General features: G+C 45.2%; 1 pseudogene; it reads right to left on the bottom strand.

Moving 5' to 3' along the window:
- LOC135515087 (inosine-5'-monophosphate dehydrogenase 1b-like) overlaps window positions 1–15,597 on the bottom strand; it is a 28,715-nt pseudogene extending 13,118 nt beyond the window's left edge.
- Between the last annotated feature and the right edge of the window lie 1,718 nt (window positions 15,598–17,315).

The raw sequence follows: 17,315 nt of genomic DNA, 5'->3' as shown, positions 1-17,315 counted from the left end.
CGATGTTGCTTTGACTAAACTGATGCATGTGACTGAGGGGACCCAAGTCTTTCTGGAAATGTTTTTTTTGCACAATCAGGCCGTGACCTTGTTCTAAACTATCTGCCAAAACACTGGGAAAGTTCCCTTTTCTAAAATAAAACAATCGGCCACTTCCACAGTCTTCTCAGCTGGGAGGGAAAACATGGCATGAGAAAACTAGTGTGCATTTTATGGCATCAAGAGCTGTACTCCCTCATCTTTGGCAAATGTAAACTACCATACCAACTATTGTGTTTCTGAAATGGGGGAGGGGGGGGGGGGGGTGAAGATAAAGGCTGGACACTGGCAGCCATTTTGTCAACTCAACTGCACCACCCTGCCAAATTCTACTAACCTTTAAAATTGAGAGACCACCTCTGCACATGGTGTGACCAGCAATAATTTCCCCATTGAAACACCAGACAGAGGCCCACCTCACACGTATAAAACATCCCTGTGTGGAAGAGGGTGGGGTGGTCTATTTTAAACTAGTCTAAACAAATATTACTGCATGAACTTTGACTGTATTCACAGTTGAGACAGACAAACACAGGCTCATCCAAGTTACCAGACTGACTCCACCATCAAGAAAATAGACCAGGTTACAACCCTACGGAGACTACCCACAACGCCACGGCAACAACGCAGACAGGCACCTTCCACAGCAACAAGAGCTGTGTTCTAGTCTGGACAAAAAAGGAGATTAGAGATATCAATTAGATATAAACTCCTGATGGACGAGAGAGAAGGGCAGGGGGATTTCACATAAAGCCTGAGATTAACGCTCACATCATCCCCTGAGAGAAGAATGAGCAACCAACCAGGCACAACCGTAAACAGAGAGAGACAGAAAGACAGAGACCAGATGTGGGAAGCCATCTTGGTAAAAATAGGGTGGCTAGGAGGTTAGGGATGACGAAGGAAGCTGAGAGCATTTTTGGAAAAGCTGCAATTAGAGAATGAGGTTTTGGCTTTGAATGCAGAGGGTTGTTTGTGCATCTGTGTGGACACAGCATACTGTAAAAAGGCTTTGGTTTCAGAAGGGGCTCTGGCAAGGAGTGTCTGCTGAAATAATAAGGAATGTGTAGGAAGCAATACTGCTCCCACTTGGTGCACCCATAGTCATTATCCCTGTAGTTTTCAGAGATCTGGAAGGACCAGTCTGGGGCGGCATGTAGCCTAGTGGTTAGAGCGTAGGGGCGGCATGTAGCCTAGTGGTTAGAGCGTAGGGGCGGCATGTAGCCTAGTGGTTAGAGCGTAGGGGGCTGTAGCCTGTGGTTAGAGCGTAGGGGTTAGAGCGGCATGTAGCCTAGTGGTTAGAGCGTAGGGGCGGCAGTGGTAGCCTAGTGGTTAGAGCGGCATGTAGCCTAGGGTTAGAGCGGGGGCATGTAGCCTAGTGGTTAGAGCGTAGGGGGCGGCATGTAGCCTAGTGGTTAGAGCGTAGGGGCGGCATGTAGCCTAGCCTAGTGGTTAGAGCGTAAGGGCGGCATGGCCTAGTGGTTAGAGCGTAGGGGCGGCATGTAGCCTAGTGGTTAGAGCGTAGGGGCAGCCTAGTGGTTAGAGCGTAGGGGCGGCATGTAGCCTAGTGGTTAGAGCGTAGGGGCGGCATGTAGCCTAGTGGTTAGAGCGTAGCGTAGCCTAGTGGTTAGGCGTAGGGGCGGCATGTAGCCTAGTGGTTAGAGCGTAGGGCGGCATGTAGCCTAGTGGTTAGAGCGTAGGTGCCTAGTGGTTAGAGCAGGTAGCCTAGTGGTTAGAGCGTGTAGGTGGTTAGGCAGGTAGCCTAGTGGTTAGAGCGTAGGGGGAATGGCAGGTAGCCTAGTGGTTAGAGCGTAGGGGCGGCATGTAGCCTAGTGGTTAGAGCGTAGCCTAATGGCGGCATGTAGCCTAGTGGTTAGAGCGTAGGGGCGGCAGGTAGCCTAGTGGTTAGAGCGTAGGGGCGGCAGGTAGCCTAGTGGTTAGAGCGTAGGGGGCATGTAGCGGTTAGAGCGTAGGGGCGGTTAGAGCGTAGGGGCGGCATGTAGCTAGTGGTTAGAGCAGGTGGTTAGCCTAGTGGTTAGAGCGTAGCCTAGTGGTTAGGGGCGGCGTAGTGGTTAGAGCGTAGGGGCGGCAGGTAGCCTAGTGGTTAGAGCGTAGGGGCGGCAGGCCTAGTGGTTAGCGTAGGGCTAGCCTGTGGTTAGAGCGTAGGGGCGGCAGGTAGCCTAGTGGTTAGAGCGTAGGGGCGGCAGGTAGCCTAGTGGTTAGAGCGTAGGGGCGGGTAGGGGCAGGTGGTTAGAGCGTAGCCAGGTAGCCTAGTGGTTAGAGCGTAGGGGCGGCAGGTAGCCTAGTGGTTAGAGCGTAGGGGCGGCAGGTAGCCTAGTGGTTAGAGTGTAGGGCCAGTAACCAGCAGGTAGCCTAGTGGTTAGAGTGTAGGGGCGGCAAGTAGCCTAGTGGTTAGAGCGTTGGGCCAGTAACCAGCAGGCAGCCTAGTGGTTAGAGCGTTGGGCCAGTAACCAGCAGGTAGCCTAGTGGTTAGAGTGTAGGGCCAGTAACCAGAAGGTAGCCTAGTGGTTAGAGCGATGGGCCAGTAACCAGCAGGTAGCCTAGTGGTTAGAGCGATGGGCCAGTAACCAGCAGGTAGCCTAGTGGTTAGAGTGTAGGGGCGGCAAGTAGCCTAGTGGTTAGAGCGTTGGGCCAGTAACCAGCAGGCAGCCTAGTGGTTAGAGCGTTGGGCCAGTAACCAGCAGGTAGCCTAGTGGTTAGAGTGTAGGGCCAGTAACCAGAAGGTAGCCTAGTGGTTAGAGCGATGGGCCAGTAACCAGCAGGTAGCCTAGTGGTTAGAGCATTGGGCCAGTAACCGAAAGGTTGCTGGATCGAATCCCTGAGCTGACAAGGTAAAAATGTGTATTTTTTTATTTAGTAGTTCTGCCCCATGAATAAGGCAGTTAAACCCACTGTTCCCAGGTAGGCCATCATTGTAAATAAGAATTTGTTCTTAACTGACTTGCCTAGTTATATAAAGGTTATATGAAAAAAAAATGTAAAACTGGAGGACACCAGTTCAACAGGTTAAGAGCAGCCTTCATCGTATGGCTTGTACCTACCCATTACTCTACCCCATTACTCTACCCCATTACTCTGAACACTTAAGAGGAATGGGCTAGGGAAGAGGGTCTCAGAACAAAGAGGAATTGAGCCCATGAACAGAACAGTAGGCTGAAGCTAGGTTGAAGGGTAGTCTGTCGCTCAAAACCTATATTGAATTGTCTTAGCTTTCTGGAAGGTCTTGACAATCAGAGAAGAGAGGACTACTCACCACATCGTCTGAGGTAAAATCAATGAAGCCCGGCAGAATCAGGAAGTCGCTGAAAGACAGACAGAGCAAAAGGTCAGGGGTCAAGGTTCACAGGTTGTCATGACTAAAGAAAGATGGCTTAAGACAAGAGGACTACAAGATTCATAGTGCAGTGCAATGCAACTGCCAGCCAACTGGTGACAGTGGGTCAGATGTGGCCTATTATAAACCCCTCACCCTTTTTCCCACCCAATTTCAACGTTTACAAGTACCTCCACCATGTTGGAGTTGGGTCCATAGCAGGAAGTGTTGAAAGCCAAAAGGGGAATAGTTGCAAATTAGCCCCCAGAACTGCCACTTTGACCGAGCCTGGTAACAATATAGGGAAAACTAGTTCTCGCAATGGTTGAGAAGTCTGACCCGAAAGTTGCCTGTGATATAAATTTGAATAAACTAAACTACAAGTGAGTTTGCGTTAAGAACTAATGGAAAATGTCTTGATCCCAAAAATTGTACGTTCATAAGTTCGCCCTCTAGTGATCGCTGATCAAGCTGCCCCTTCCCTTTGCCTTGTACTCTAGTCTAAAGAGAAACACTGTCTCACCCTGTTAGTCCAGTGCTTGACAAAAGCATCTTGTGTTCAATTTCATTTCTTACACTGTATGAACGCAATGGCAGGCAGAGAGAGAGCGGTGGAGAGCATGAGACAGAGGGAAAAAGAAGGATGATGTGTTTTTCACAGATGGGTGGATCTGGTGGTTTGGCAGATGGGTGTGAAAACAGACAGACTGGATAGAGGGAGAGACGAATAAGTGAGTCTTTGTCAGAGAGAGAGAGAGAGAGAGAGAAAGATGGGGAAAAAGTGAAAACCAGAATAAGATGGAGGAGAGCAGGAGAGAATGGCTCTAAAGCAGACAGAACGGGAGGAGCGAGCGAGAGAAACAAAAACAGAGAGAGAGAATGGCCCCCTGTCCTTTATCATCCGTCAGACCATTCCTCTCTCTCCTCCGCCTGTGTGGGTGAAGAGATGGGGCCTAAAATATGTCTACCAAACGGGACAGGGAGGGGTCCGGCTGCAACCGCCAGACACCTCACAAACATCAACACAGTCTGGCACAGGGAGGCAGAGGAGAAAATATCTGCCAGCATTTAAGGAAACCACAAAACTCCACTGGTTCTGGATCAGCTCTCACTAGCCAGACCAAACCCCAACCAGCATGAGCCAAACGGTTATGACCATTTTTTTTTTTTACCTTTATTTAACTAGACAAGTCAGTTAAAACCTCTTACATCTATGGGGGCGCTATTTAAAACGTGCCCGTTTTAAGCGCAATATTTTGTCACAAAAAGATGCTTGACTATGCATATAATTGACAGCTTTGGAAAGAAAACACTCTGACGTTTCCAAAACTGCAAAGATATTGTCTGCGAGTGCCCCAGAACTGATGCTACAGGCGAAACCAAGATGAAACTTCAAACAGGAAATGAGCAGGATTTTTGAGGCTCTGTTTTTCATTGTCTCCTTATATGGCTGTGAATGCGCAAGGAATGAGCCTGCCCGATATATCGTTTCCCCAAGGTGTCTGCAGCATTGTGACGTATTTGTAGGCATATCATTGGAAGATTGACCATAAGAGACTACATTTGCCAGGTGTCCGCCCGGTGTCCTCCGTCGAAATTGGTGCGTCATCTTCAGCTGCAAGTCTTTTTCCAAGGGATTCAGAGGAGAAAGTAGACATCCACGAACGATATATCAATGAAGAGATATGTGAAAAACACCTTGAGGATTGATTCTAAACAGCGTTTGCCGTGTTTCAGTCGATATTATGGAGTTCATTTGGAAAAAAGTTTGCCGTTTTGATGACTGAATTTTCGTTTTTTTTTGCTACCCAAACGTGATTTACAAAACGGAACGATTTCTCCTACACAAAGAATCTTTCAGGAAAAACTGAACATTTGCTATGTAACAGAGTCTCCTCATTGAAAACATCCGAAGTTCTTCAAAGGTAAATTATTTTATTTGAATCCTTTTCTGGTTTTTGTGCAAATGTTGCCCGCTAAATGCTACGCTAGCTATCAATACTCTTACACAAATGCTTGTTTTGCTATGGTTCAAAAGATAGCATATTTTGAAAATCTGAGATGACAGTGTTGTTAACAAAAATATTTTTTGTCATTTGCTATCTAACTGAGAGTCTTGAAAACATCTGAGCAAATATATTTATTTCATTTCATTTGCGATTTTCATGAATAGTTAACAAATGCTTGTTTAGCTATGGTTGAAAAGCTAAAAATGAGCTTGAATAGGATCCCAGAATAGTTAACGTTGCGGAGATTGGGATTGCTCGACGCAAGAAGTTAAGAACAAACTCTTATTTTCAATGACAGCCTAGGAACAGTGGGTTAACTGCCTGTTAACTGCCAGGGGCAGAACGACAGATTTGTACCTTGTCTGCTCGGGGTTTTGAACTTGCAACCTTCTGGTTACTAGTCCAATGCTCTAACCACTAGGCTACCCATTCAACCACTAAGTAGAGAAAGTGGGTAGGTCTGATTTAGAGTGCACTTACCTGTCTAGTCTTGCATACTATTAATGTTTAAATATCTATTGCCTTACAGTTCTGTTATGAAAACCGCTTCGGGCCCTAGTAATGCTGGGTGCGACTTGATTCATCTTAATTTCATGCAGACAATTTGACACAAGCCTGGATAGCACTACTTAGTAACGTGGTTCTACACTTCTGCAAAGGCACTGCACTACACATGAAGAATTATGTCACGATTGTAATCTTTTCATTTCTTGTCCCTTTGCCACATAAGTGGATTGAGAATACATTGTCTTCTACACCAATGTCCCGGGGGAGAATTGCGTTGGAGAGATGAGGGGGCTTGAATGGGGCTAATTAGAAGCCGAGGATGATTAGGTGGCTGTGATCATAAGACAGAAAATGACTGCATTGACAAATTCTTTATGACAGGGGTAATATATGATAATAACATGCAGCAGAATCGTCTGCTGTACTAGAAAATGTTGAGTTGCTGAAAGAATATTGATCCAGCTTGGTGAAATGGCATTGAGACCCTGACAGAACATCTCAGCTCACCCTGATCCAGCTTGGTGAAATGGTCTTGAGACCCTGACAGAACATCTCAGCTCACCCTGATCCAGCTTGGTGAAATGGTCTTGAGACCCTGACAGAACATCTCAGCTCACCCTGATCCAGCTTGGTGAAATGGTCTTGAGACCCTGACAGAGCATCTCAGCTCACCCTGATCCAGCTTGGTGAAATGGTCTTGAGACCCTGACCGAGCATCTCAGCTCACCCTGATCCAGCTTGGTGAAATGACCTTGAGACCCTGACAGAGCATCTCAGCTCACCCTGATCCAGCTTGGTGAAATGGCCTTGAGACCCTGACAGAGCATCTCAGCTCACCCTGATCCAGCTTGGTGAAATGGCCTTGAGACCCTGACAGAGCATCTCAGCTCACCCTGGCGAACACTTTCATAAGGGAGCGTGTATTCAGCTCCAGCGTGTTTGTGTGGACAGTAAGCCTGCCAGATTACAGCAGCAACAGGTAAGCAAACACCTCAAAGCCAGTAGTCCTTAGAGCCAGTGAGAACACATCTGGCTTTCTCAATTTATCATGCCTTCGATTCCTTGCATCCCCTCTCCCCTCAAAATACATTGGAGAAGAAAGTCAGAGGGGAGTGACTTTAGACCCTCTCCTTTAATACGGTACAAAAGGAGCCGAGGAGATAGGGAAAGACGAATTGAGATTGAACCACTGTCGCTACCGTCCTGGGTTGCCATGCTTGTGAGGCAGTTGTCTGTGGTTGCCATGGTGGAGACACAGCTGTATGATACAGGTAATACGGGCCCAGACTTCCTCTGAGGTCTTCCCCCGAGACGCTCACATGACAGTACCTCGGGCTAGTCATGTGCTCTGCCTTGCCTTTAAGCAGGACGTGCTTCATTAAGGAGTGGAGGGACGCGCCGGTATCACACACACTGCCTAATCAATTAACCCCTGTGAACTGGGACTAACTCTCCATTCAAATGTGTAGTGTAAATAGTGAATACCATTGTGTGGATGTTGAGTCTGAACCATAGCATTTAGTCATTTAGCAGACGTTCTTATTCAGCGCAACTTACAGCAGCAATTAGGGTTCAACTGTAAGAAACAAAATGGTTGAGTTGTACCTGCTTGTTGTCTAAATATTGTTTCTCACAAACGCCACATAATCGGTTTAGAATGAATATATAGATTTTTTTTTTTACTTTTACCCCCCCCCCCCTCAATTTCATGATATTTCATTAGCAGTTACAGTCTTGTACAATTGCTGCAACTCCCCTACGGACTCTGTTTAGGCGAAGGTCAAGAGCCATGTGTCCTCCGAAACACGACCCTGCCAGGCCGCACTGCTTCTTGACACACTGCTCGCTTCACCCGGGAGCCAGCTGCACCAATGAGTCGAAGGACAGACCGTCCAACTGGCTACCGTGTCAGCTTGCAAGCGCCCGGCTCGTCAGAGCACTGCTGCACCACTTGGGAGGCCCTACGGTATCCATTTAATCTGTAACATAGGTTCCATACTAAATGGCACCCTATTCCCTATAGTCAAAAGTAATGCACTTTGTAGGGGACAGGGTACCATTTGGGACAGAGCCATATAGTCAAAAGACATAGGCTACAACATCAACACAAGGATGTGAATGTTACTCTATTTTAACAAGTAGGTGTTGGAAGCATTTTATAGCAGATAGGCATTTTTGTCAAGTCCTCTAGCCAGAGGTATGTTCAGGAAGCAAAACGATGCAGAGTTTTGGGCAACAGTCTTGGGCAAAGGGGTGAAATTAGTGAAGTAGCTTGCTGTGGCAACATACCAATGCAATGACCGTCTGCCATATTGGGGCAGCCCAATGCTTCGCTTGTTGAAATGAAGTTTGTTTTAAACAGAGTGAAAGTGAATTGAGGACTCTTCAGTGAAAGTAAAAACAAATGTAAGTGAATATGAAATGAGCAGATAAAGGGCCTTAGGATATGAGTGCAGTCAGATGTCATTACTAGATTGATTAGATAGTGATTGAATGTCTCAAATAATCAAATAGCAGTTCATGCACTATGATTCTTCAGAGGAAGTTCAAGATACAGTCATATCATTACCGGAAGCAAATATCATCCTATGGTACAGATCAGGTTAATAAGCAATCAACCCCCACCACCCCTGTCCTACTTATTCATCTGTACAGATCAGGTTAATAAGCAATCAACCCCCACCACCCCTGTCCTACTCATTCATCTGTACAGATCAGGTTAATAAGCAATCAACCCCCACCACCCCTGTCCTACTTATTCATCTGTACAGATCAGGTTAATAAGCAATCAACCCCCACCACCCCTGTCCTACTCATTCATCTGTACAGATCAGGTTAATAAGCAATCAACCCCCACCACCCCTGTCCTACTCATTCATCTGTACAGATAGGTTATTCAACCCCCACCACCCTGTCCTACTCATTCATCTGTACAGATCAGGTTAATAAGCAATCAACCCCCACCACCCCTGTCCTACTCATTCATCTGTACAGATCAGGTTAATAAGCAATCAACCCCCACCACCCCTGTCCTACTCATTCATCTGTACAGATCAGGTTAATAAGCAATCAACCCCCACCACCCCTGTCCTACTCATTCATCTGTACAGATCAGTGTTTTTCTCAGCCAACTAAAAATTAAAAATACAATTGGTGGCTAATGTGGTGTTTACTTCTGCCAAATTCATCAACAAGGTACCTTATTGATTCAAATCTATTTTTAATGGGACAATCATTTGCTTCCCCTATATGAACTCATTGTTTGGAGACAATAGGTTTTTACAGTATAGTGTATATAGTGTCAAAATGGTTGAAAAGTCAACCGTTTTACTCACTTGTAAGTCAACCCGTCGCCTTTAGAGCATAGCTCTTCTGCCGTTTGACCATCAGCGACAACAGACTGTTGTTGAGCAGATCTGCGATTCAAAACGTGTTGGCCATCATTACAAAGCGCCGCCCGCATATCGTCCATCATCGCTTGCGCTTAGGTTTGGACAGTTCGAGAGCGTACTTGTACAATACGGTTCTATTTGGCATTTGTATTGTGGTTGAACTGAACTTACTTGTAGGTGAGGCCGTCTCCAACGGAGAAAAGCTGTTGTGCGGAGAGTCCGTCTTCTGGGACATAGCCCGTACCACCACTGATCAGGTAATCAGCCATGCTGTCAAATGAAAAGGATGACAAGCAGGCATTAGATTGTAGCATTCGATGCATTTTCAAATATAATTAGCCATCAATAGATGAAGGGTTAAAAGGTGACGACGCTTTGCGCCCGTGAATGACTATTAGTGCTGAGTGATTAACCCAAAACGCTGGTGGTTTGTTGTTATTGTATTATAAAATTTTTTAAACAAGGCATTTCGTTCAGGTTTCTTCTGTGATATCAATGCGCATATTGAGTAGTTTCTCTAGAGACAAATGAGATCAAGCCCGAACTGTTCGATTTAGCAGGCAGTTGTAGTTTCCAAAAGGCCAATATTCTCCATAGTTTAGCATGGAAAACGTGGTATTTACCTATAATGACCATAATCCATTGCATGCCTACTTGCCCATCTGTGTTTCTTTTAGCTTGCTACATTAAAGAGACAAGAAAGTTTGTTTGAAAGGAGAGCAGTTGCTTCACGAGGTACACTACACAACCAAAAGTTTGTGGACACCTGCTCGTCGAACATCTCATTCCAAAATTATGGGCATTTATACGGACACATTGCTGCTACAATAGCCTCCACTCATGAAAAACAGCCCCAGACCATTATTCATCCTCCACCAAACTTAAATTGGCACTATACATTCAGGCAGGTAGCGTTCTACTGGCATCCGCCAAACCCAGATTTGTCCATCGGAGTGCCAGATGGTGAAGCATGATTCATCATTCCAGAGTCCAATGGCAGCAAGCTTAACACCACTCCAGCCAACGCTTGGCATTGTGCATGGTGATCGTGGGCTTGTGTGTGGCTACTCGGCCATGGAAACCCATTTCATGATGCTCCAGACGAACCATTCTTGTGCTGACGTTGCTTCCATAGACAGTTTTGAACTTGGTAGTGAGTGTTGCAACCGAGGACAGAATGTTTACACACTATGCGCTTCATCACTCCTGCTTTGTATTCTTGTGTGGCCTACCACTTCGTGGCTGATCCGTTTTTGCCCCCAGACGTTTCCACTTCACAATAACAGCACTTACAGATGACCGGGGCTACTCTAGCAAGGCAGAAATTGAACTGCCTTATTGGAAAGGTGGCATCCTATGAAGGTGCCACGTTGAAAGTCACTGAGCTTCAATAAGGCCATTCTACTGCCAATGTTTGTCTATTGAGATTGCTTTGGCTGTGTGCTTGATTGTATACACCTCTCAACAACGGGTGTGGCTAAAATAGCCGAATCCACCAATTTGAAGGTGTGTCCACATACACAAAAGTATCTCTACCTGAAATTGACAGTTGGTATTCAGCAGTCAAAAAATTATGCCTTGTTTACATTGAAGAAATACTAAAATTGTGATTTTGTCAGACAGCAGCTCTATAGAGGTGAGATAACTTGAAATGAAATAGTCATCAAATAAAACAAATGTAATATACCAAACTGAAATATTGTATTGAAGTAAAATAATGTGAATAAATGGTTAAGTGATAAGCAACCACTACCATCATGGACATTTTATTCACAGTTTCATTATGTGTTGTTATTATCGAACCTGAAATCATGACTTCTTTAAATAGTCAAAACTGAAACCTAGCCGAACTTACAAACCCAGAACGCTGCGCCCTAACGACTATGCGTTTTCAAAATGTGGATGACCCACTAACATCTATAAGAAACCTTTCTATTAGAGGGGGCATGCTGGCAAAATATAGCCTTACGAAATTAACCCTTTCATGCACGGTTGTGTAAATATACATGACTAAAATAGCAGCAGCACTAATGTTAAATAAAACACGTTGCTTTACATTTTTTCATGTTTGAGATATATATATATATATATTACAATTTACTGGATAAACACCAGGAAAATAGAGCAATTTTTTATCTTTATTGCTTGTGGTGGCTGTCCATGCAAACAAAACAGACATCAAGCGTGTTAAACAATGATGTGTTCAGCAAAAACGTTTCCTTCAAGCACATATTTATCCAGACTACCTACAGTGTTCTGGATAGCTGCTGAAAGGCAACCGTGAGCAATGCCTGTCAATACCGTAGCTAGCTACAGTAGTTAGCTAGCACTTACAACCGTTATCTGGCTACTGTACAGCTGAGTACCTAACAATGGTTGCAATGCCTTGAGCCCAAAATACATGCGGGGAGAATAAAACATGGCTATATTAACGATTAATGACTCATCTAGCAAACTGTCCGCAGCCTAAGTATTTATAGATTTCCATCCATCATATCATGTCTTTAACATATCGTTTGCAATGTATTTTATCACCAAAGCTGCACTATAAATTAGCCATCTAATTTCTTGCCACGCAGGTCAAAATGATCAGTGCGTTATTCAGCAGGAGCATGTGTCAGCTAGCGGTAGCCGGCTAGCAAGCTAACTAACATGTTTCAACTCATTATTGAATATGCTCTGTATTCTATGTAATTAGCCACCTCACCACGTTCTTAGTCTTACTTACAGTTACCTAATGTTAGCTACGTTAAGAAAATGTGAAACAAAAAATCAATTCCAGCCCGTTTTCTACCTCTTGAAGCTGACCACGTTGAAGGTGTTCGGAAATGCGAACTTTCCAGCTGTAGCTAGCAAGCAAGTCCAAAATGAGCGGAAGCAATGTGTGTTTTCTCTATTATGGAGGGAACCAACCCACAATTAATTCCCCTACTACAAACTCAAGTGATGATGCGAGGCTGGTCCAAATTTGATTGCCTGTCGCTGCTAGTGTATCCGCGTTAATAATAAGAATATTTTCGCAGAAGCTTCGAAAATGGATGCGTCACATCCCCTCTCCTCCCACGTGGGGCGCTCATTGAATACGAAAACATGAGGGTAAACGTCTCAACTCAATCACAGGTTAGTAAGATTATGTCCTTGTAATTTATGTAATATACCTAATAATATACCTAATATGCAGAGTGCAGACCATACATCTTTTGGAGGAGAAAATCATGCATTTAGGCTACAGGGAAATTGGCACTATATTCTGGCAGTGCCAATGTCCATATATTATCATTTTATAACCCAAATATAACCACATAAACAGCCCTCCTACCATCCGTTTTTGGATCAATCAAGAATCATAAATCATTCAAATGTGTAGAAATCAACTTGTATAATGCTTATCTACTTATCAATCTAAAGTGACTTTTGTATTTTGACAAAAACCCACAAATCAACTATTCTCAGATGGTTCAGTGAGGTGCAACGTTTGGAGGTATTAACTGAACAGCACCACTGTCAGATTTACAAGTCACATGCAACCAGTTACTAGTAACCAATTATACGGATGACAGTGGCATTTTCTAGTCTAGATTGACCTCAACTGACCAGTAGAGCCAGCCTGCCTACATACCTCCTTAAATAGCCTAGATCACATTTTACACATTTACAGTAGATGAGGCTACACATTGACGGAATTTACCCTAATTTTCTCCTTCTTATCTTGTATATCATGGCCTATGACTTTCACTTTAAAATACAGGACAGACTGTTTAAAACAGAAAGAGAGAATGGCCCCCTCCTTTATCATCTGTCAAGACCATTCAGATAATAAAAGCACAAAAGTCAATAGACCATTGGCTTTCAAGCTGACGGATTTGGGAGAATCAGACTAAATTATTTAGGCTTGGCCTATTATGCTGTATGTTGATCTGTGAATCCACAAGCATTGCATACCAAACAGTTCCACACTCTCCCATGTCTGTGATGGTTCAGGGTGGGAAGAGGATCACACACACACGTACACAGACATACACAGACAGATGAAGTAGACCTCCCTCACAACCACACACCTTTGTAAAAGGAGGACGGACAGCTCACTGCTGTCAATACCATCAGTGGCTGACGGTAGTCACTGACAAACAATTGCAACCTATCATCACGCAAGCAATGTCGCAATAAATTTAAATTTTGTTCTTCCTTGTCACCATCGTTTTCTGGAGAGTGGGGAATTCTAACCCATGCACTCTTGATCCTGTGCATTTAATGGAGTGGGACTGCTGTCGCTGTGTGCACTCAACCAACACACAGATATTCAGAGCAAATAAAACCAAATGCATTTGTAATGGTGACTAGTGATCCACCCTGCATTAAAACACAATTCGCCCCAACGCCCCAAGTACATTTATCATGGGGATGTATATTGTCCCTTGGTCTACTCCCTGTGTGGCACTATACCAGGAGCCCCTTCTCCAATACTACGCAGAACACATAGGGCCTTCCCAGCCTTGACAAGTACCAAGGTGATCTGGTGGGTACTGTGTCTGTGTTTGAGTTCATTGCTTTAAATGTGGGTCACCCACAATATGGGTCAGAGATTCCTCTATGCACAGCCGGTGGCTCTTTCAAGCATTGATTCAAACCCGATCCCATTAAGTTCTCCACCTGCTGCCCTAGCTGCAAGGCATAAGGGGGACCTGCCACTCCAAAAATAGCCTTGAGGCAGTTTCTGTTGTTTTGGCATCAGCGTACGCCACTGAATCATAGCTTTTCAATGTGTTTAGGGGCCACCCTCAGAATGACTCGCCATAAACCATATAAGACACAGGCGTCCTAGAGCTTCATTATGGGCTAACAAGGAGATTTAACTTCAAGGTTATTGACAAGCCAGGCTAAACACAGGGCTATGTGGCAGTGTAAACTGATACTACTAATGGGCTGTATTTACATATTGTAACCATGGTGAAAGCAGAGTAATGAAAAGTAGTCAAAACAAGTGGGAGGAACTAATGCTACAGCTTGAATGCTTATTAGTCAAATATACACAGAATGTACAACAAATTAGAAACACCTGCTCTTTCCATGACATAGACTGACCAGGTGAAAGCTATGATCCCTTATTGATGTCACTTATTACATCCACTTCAGGCAGTGTAGTTGAATGGGAGGAGACAGGTTAAAGAAGGATTTCTATCAATTGAGACATTGATTGTTTATGTGTGCCATTGTGAATGGGCAAGACAAAATATTTAAGTACCTTTGAACAGGGTATGCTAGTAGGTGCGAGGCCACTGGTTTGAATGTCTCAAGAAGTGCAATGCTGCTGGGTTTTTTATGCTCAACAGTTTCCCGTGTATATCAAGAATGGTCCACCACACAAAGGACATCCAACCAACTTGACTGTGGGAAGCATTGGAGTCAACATGGGCCAGCTTCCCTTTGGAACGTTTTCGACACCTTGTCCATGCCCCGACCAATTGAGACTGTTCTGAGGGCAAAACGGGGTGAAACTCACAGGAAGGTGCTGAGGGCAGGACAGCTCATAATAATGGCTGGAAGGGAGTAAATGGAATGGCATTAAACACATTAAAACCATGTGTTTGATATATTTGATACCATTGGCTCAAGCCAATACCATGAGCCCGTCCTCCCCAATTAGGTGCCTCCAACCCCCTGTGGTGCAACTCCAACTCAGGTTGGATTTCAACATGAGTCAGCTCCAGAGTTGCTACGCTAGTAAACTATTCTACATTTCAGCAAGTATCTAAAAATCTTCCTTGCCTGGCCCTTCACTAATATGTTGTTCTTTTCAAATGGATGCCAGTTTATTTCACTAAGTAGTACTCTAGTACAGCTTTAACCATAATCTTGCTTTGCCCGACTCACCTCTCAGGGCCAAAGCCAGCCTGGATGCGGGTGGCGCTGTATCGCTGGGCGGCCGTCTCATGCCCATGCCCATGCCCATGGGGGCTGAGGCGGAAAAGGTGCTCCGCGTCTTGTGGTGAGGGGTTGGAGCTGGGACGGGGTAGCTCTGTGTCCCCTACGATCCTCCGGTAGTCCATCTGGTGGCTGTCCCGCTCTCCATCCACCCCAAAGTGTTCGTAGCCGTACCCCTCCATGTTGAGTCCAATTGCCAAGCTCTCTTGCTCCAGTCTCTCACTCTGGTCGGTGACCTCACCGTCGCCCTCTGACCCTTCTGTCGGTGACGTCCCTCAAGTGGACTCAAGTCACGTAGGGACTGGACCAGCTCAAAACAATTCCCACAGAACAGAACAAATTAGAACGATCTCAGCCAACCAACCAGACGAGTCAAAGGAGCTGAGGACCTGAGTTTGAAAAACAGAGCTACTTGTGAGAGACACAACACGTTCTCTGGTTCAACACATTCTTATCTTGGTCTCATAGCTCCAGTGTTGTCTTTACCGTCAACTTTGTTTTCGAATCCCAGGTCAGATACAAAAATACTCAGAGAGATATGAGAGAGAGAGAGAGAGAGAGAGAGAGAGAGAGAGAGAGAGAGAGAAAGAAGGTAGTTATGTCCCTCCCTCCCCCGTCTCTGTGCAGGGTGCACCTGCAAACCAACCCACAGTGTCTGCTAGGCGTGTCAGGAGAGGGTGTCACCGTGGTAATGCTCCTGCCGGGACGGCGTCGTCGTGGAAATGATGCCGGAGAGGCTTGTCGTCGTGGAGTCGTTGCCGTCCCAACGTTCCCCTTGCCCCTGTGAGAGAACTAATACTCACTGACCTGAAGGGAGATTGTGGTGGGAATGGGAGGAGTGAGATGGCAGAGAGAAATGGCCCAGACTAATAGATGGAGGGAGAGGTGGATAGAAAGAAAGACAGAAAGATAATGCCTGCAGGGATAGAGGAGAAGCAGAATGGGATACTCAGTGTGTTTTTGTCCAGTCGAGTGCTGCTCTATGAATCTCTCTGCGTACAGCTTAACCCTGTTTTCTGTCAGTGGCACACGTCGCTTTCACAAAGAGGATTGGGGAATTAGAATACAGTGTGCAGGAGATACATGCAGGAGGCAGAGAGGGCACTTAAACATACTCCAAACAGACTAGCACTGTTGCAAATGTGTGTGTGTGTGTGTCTGTGTGTGGCCATGGGACAAACCCACAGTAATATAAAATAATTTCACAAACTGCTTGAGATAGTACCAAAGTATGGCCTTGAGGAGGATGCCTGGCTTGCCTTGGGCACAGGCAGGTTCAGGGAGGTACAAACATTGCTCACACTGCACCACGGGAGAGGGTGTAGCTAACACAACGGGGTCAGCTTCTTACATAGGCCCTGAAATACTCCTCAAATGTTTAGTACAATCTACAGTATATGCACAGTACAAACCATTCTGCTCCCAAAAACTGTGTGGATGTACCTTTAAATAGGACAGTCTGTGGCCTGTAGTCTTAACATCTTCCAGACAGGGTTTTACAAGCTTACAAAATAGAATGTTAAAGGCTCATTTGACTGGAGCATGGAGCTAGCTATAGCAACAACCAAGGTAGTGGGTTCAATTCCAACATGGGCCCCACATACCGTGCATTCAGAAAGTATTCAGACCCCTTGACTTTTTCCAAATTTTGTTATGTTACAGCCTTATTCTGAAATGGATTCACATGTTTTCCCCCTACACACAATACCCCATAATTGCAAAGCAAAAACAGCATTTTAGAAATGTTTGCTAATAAAAATGGAATTATCACATTTACATAAGTATTCAGACCCTTTACTCAGTACTTTGTTGAAGCAAACTCCCTCCAGTCTTCTTGGGTATGACGCTACAAGCTTGGCACACCTGTATTTAGGGAGTTTCTCCCATTCTTCTCTGCAGATCCTCTCAAGATCTGTCAGGTTGGATGGGGAGCGTCGCTGCACAGCTTTTTTCAGGTCTCCAGAGATGTTACATCGGGTTCAAGTCCGGGCTCTGGTTGGGCCACTCAAGGACATTCAGAGACTTGTCCCGAAGCTACTCCTGTGTTGTCTTGGCTATGTGCTTAGGGTCATTGTCCTGTTGGAAGGTAAACCTTCGCCCCAGTCTGAGGTC

Source organism: Oncorhynchus masou, chromosome 26 (assembly GCF_036934945.1).
Source record: "Oncorhynchus masou masou isolate Uvic2021 chromosome 26, UVic_Omas_1.1, whole genome shotgun sequence".
Taxonomy (NCBI): Eukaryota; Metazoa; Chordata; class Actinopteri; order Salmoniformes; family Salmonidae; genus Oncorhynchus; species Oncorhynchus masou.
The sequence above is the reverse complement of the archived record's forward strand: the minus strand, read 5'-3'. Positions and strand labels throughout refer to the sequence as shown.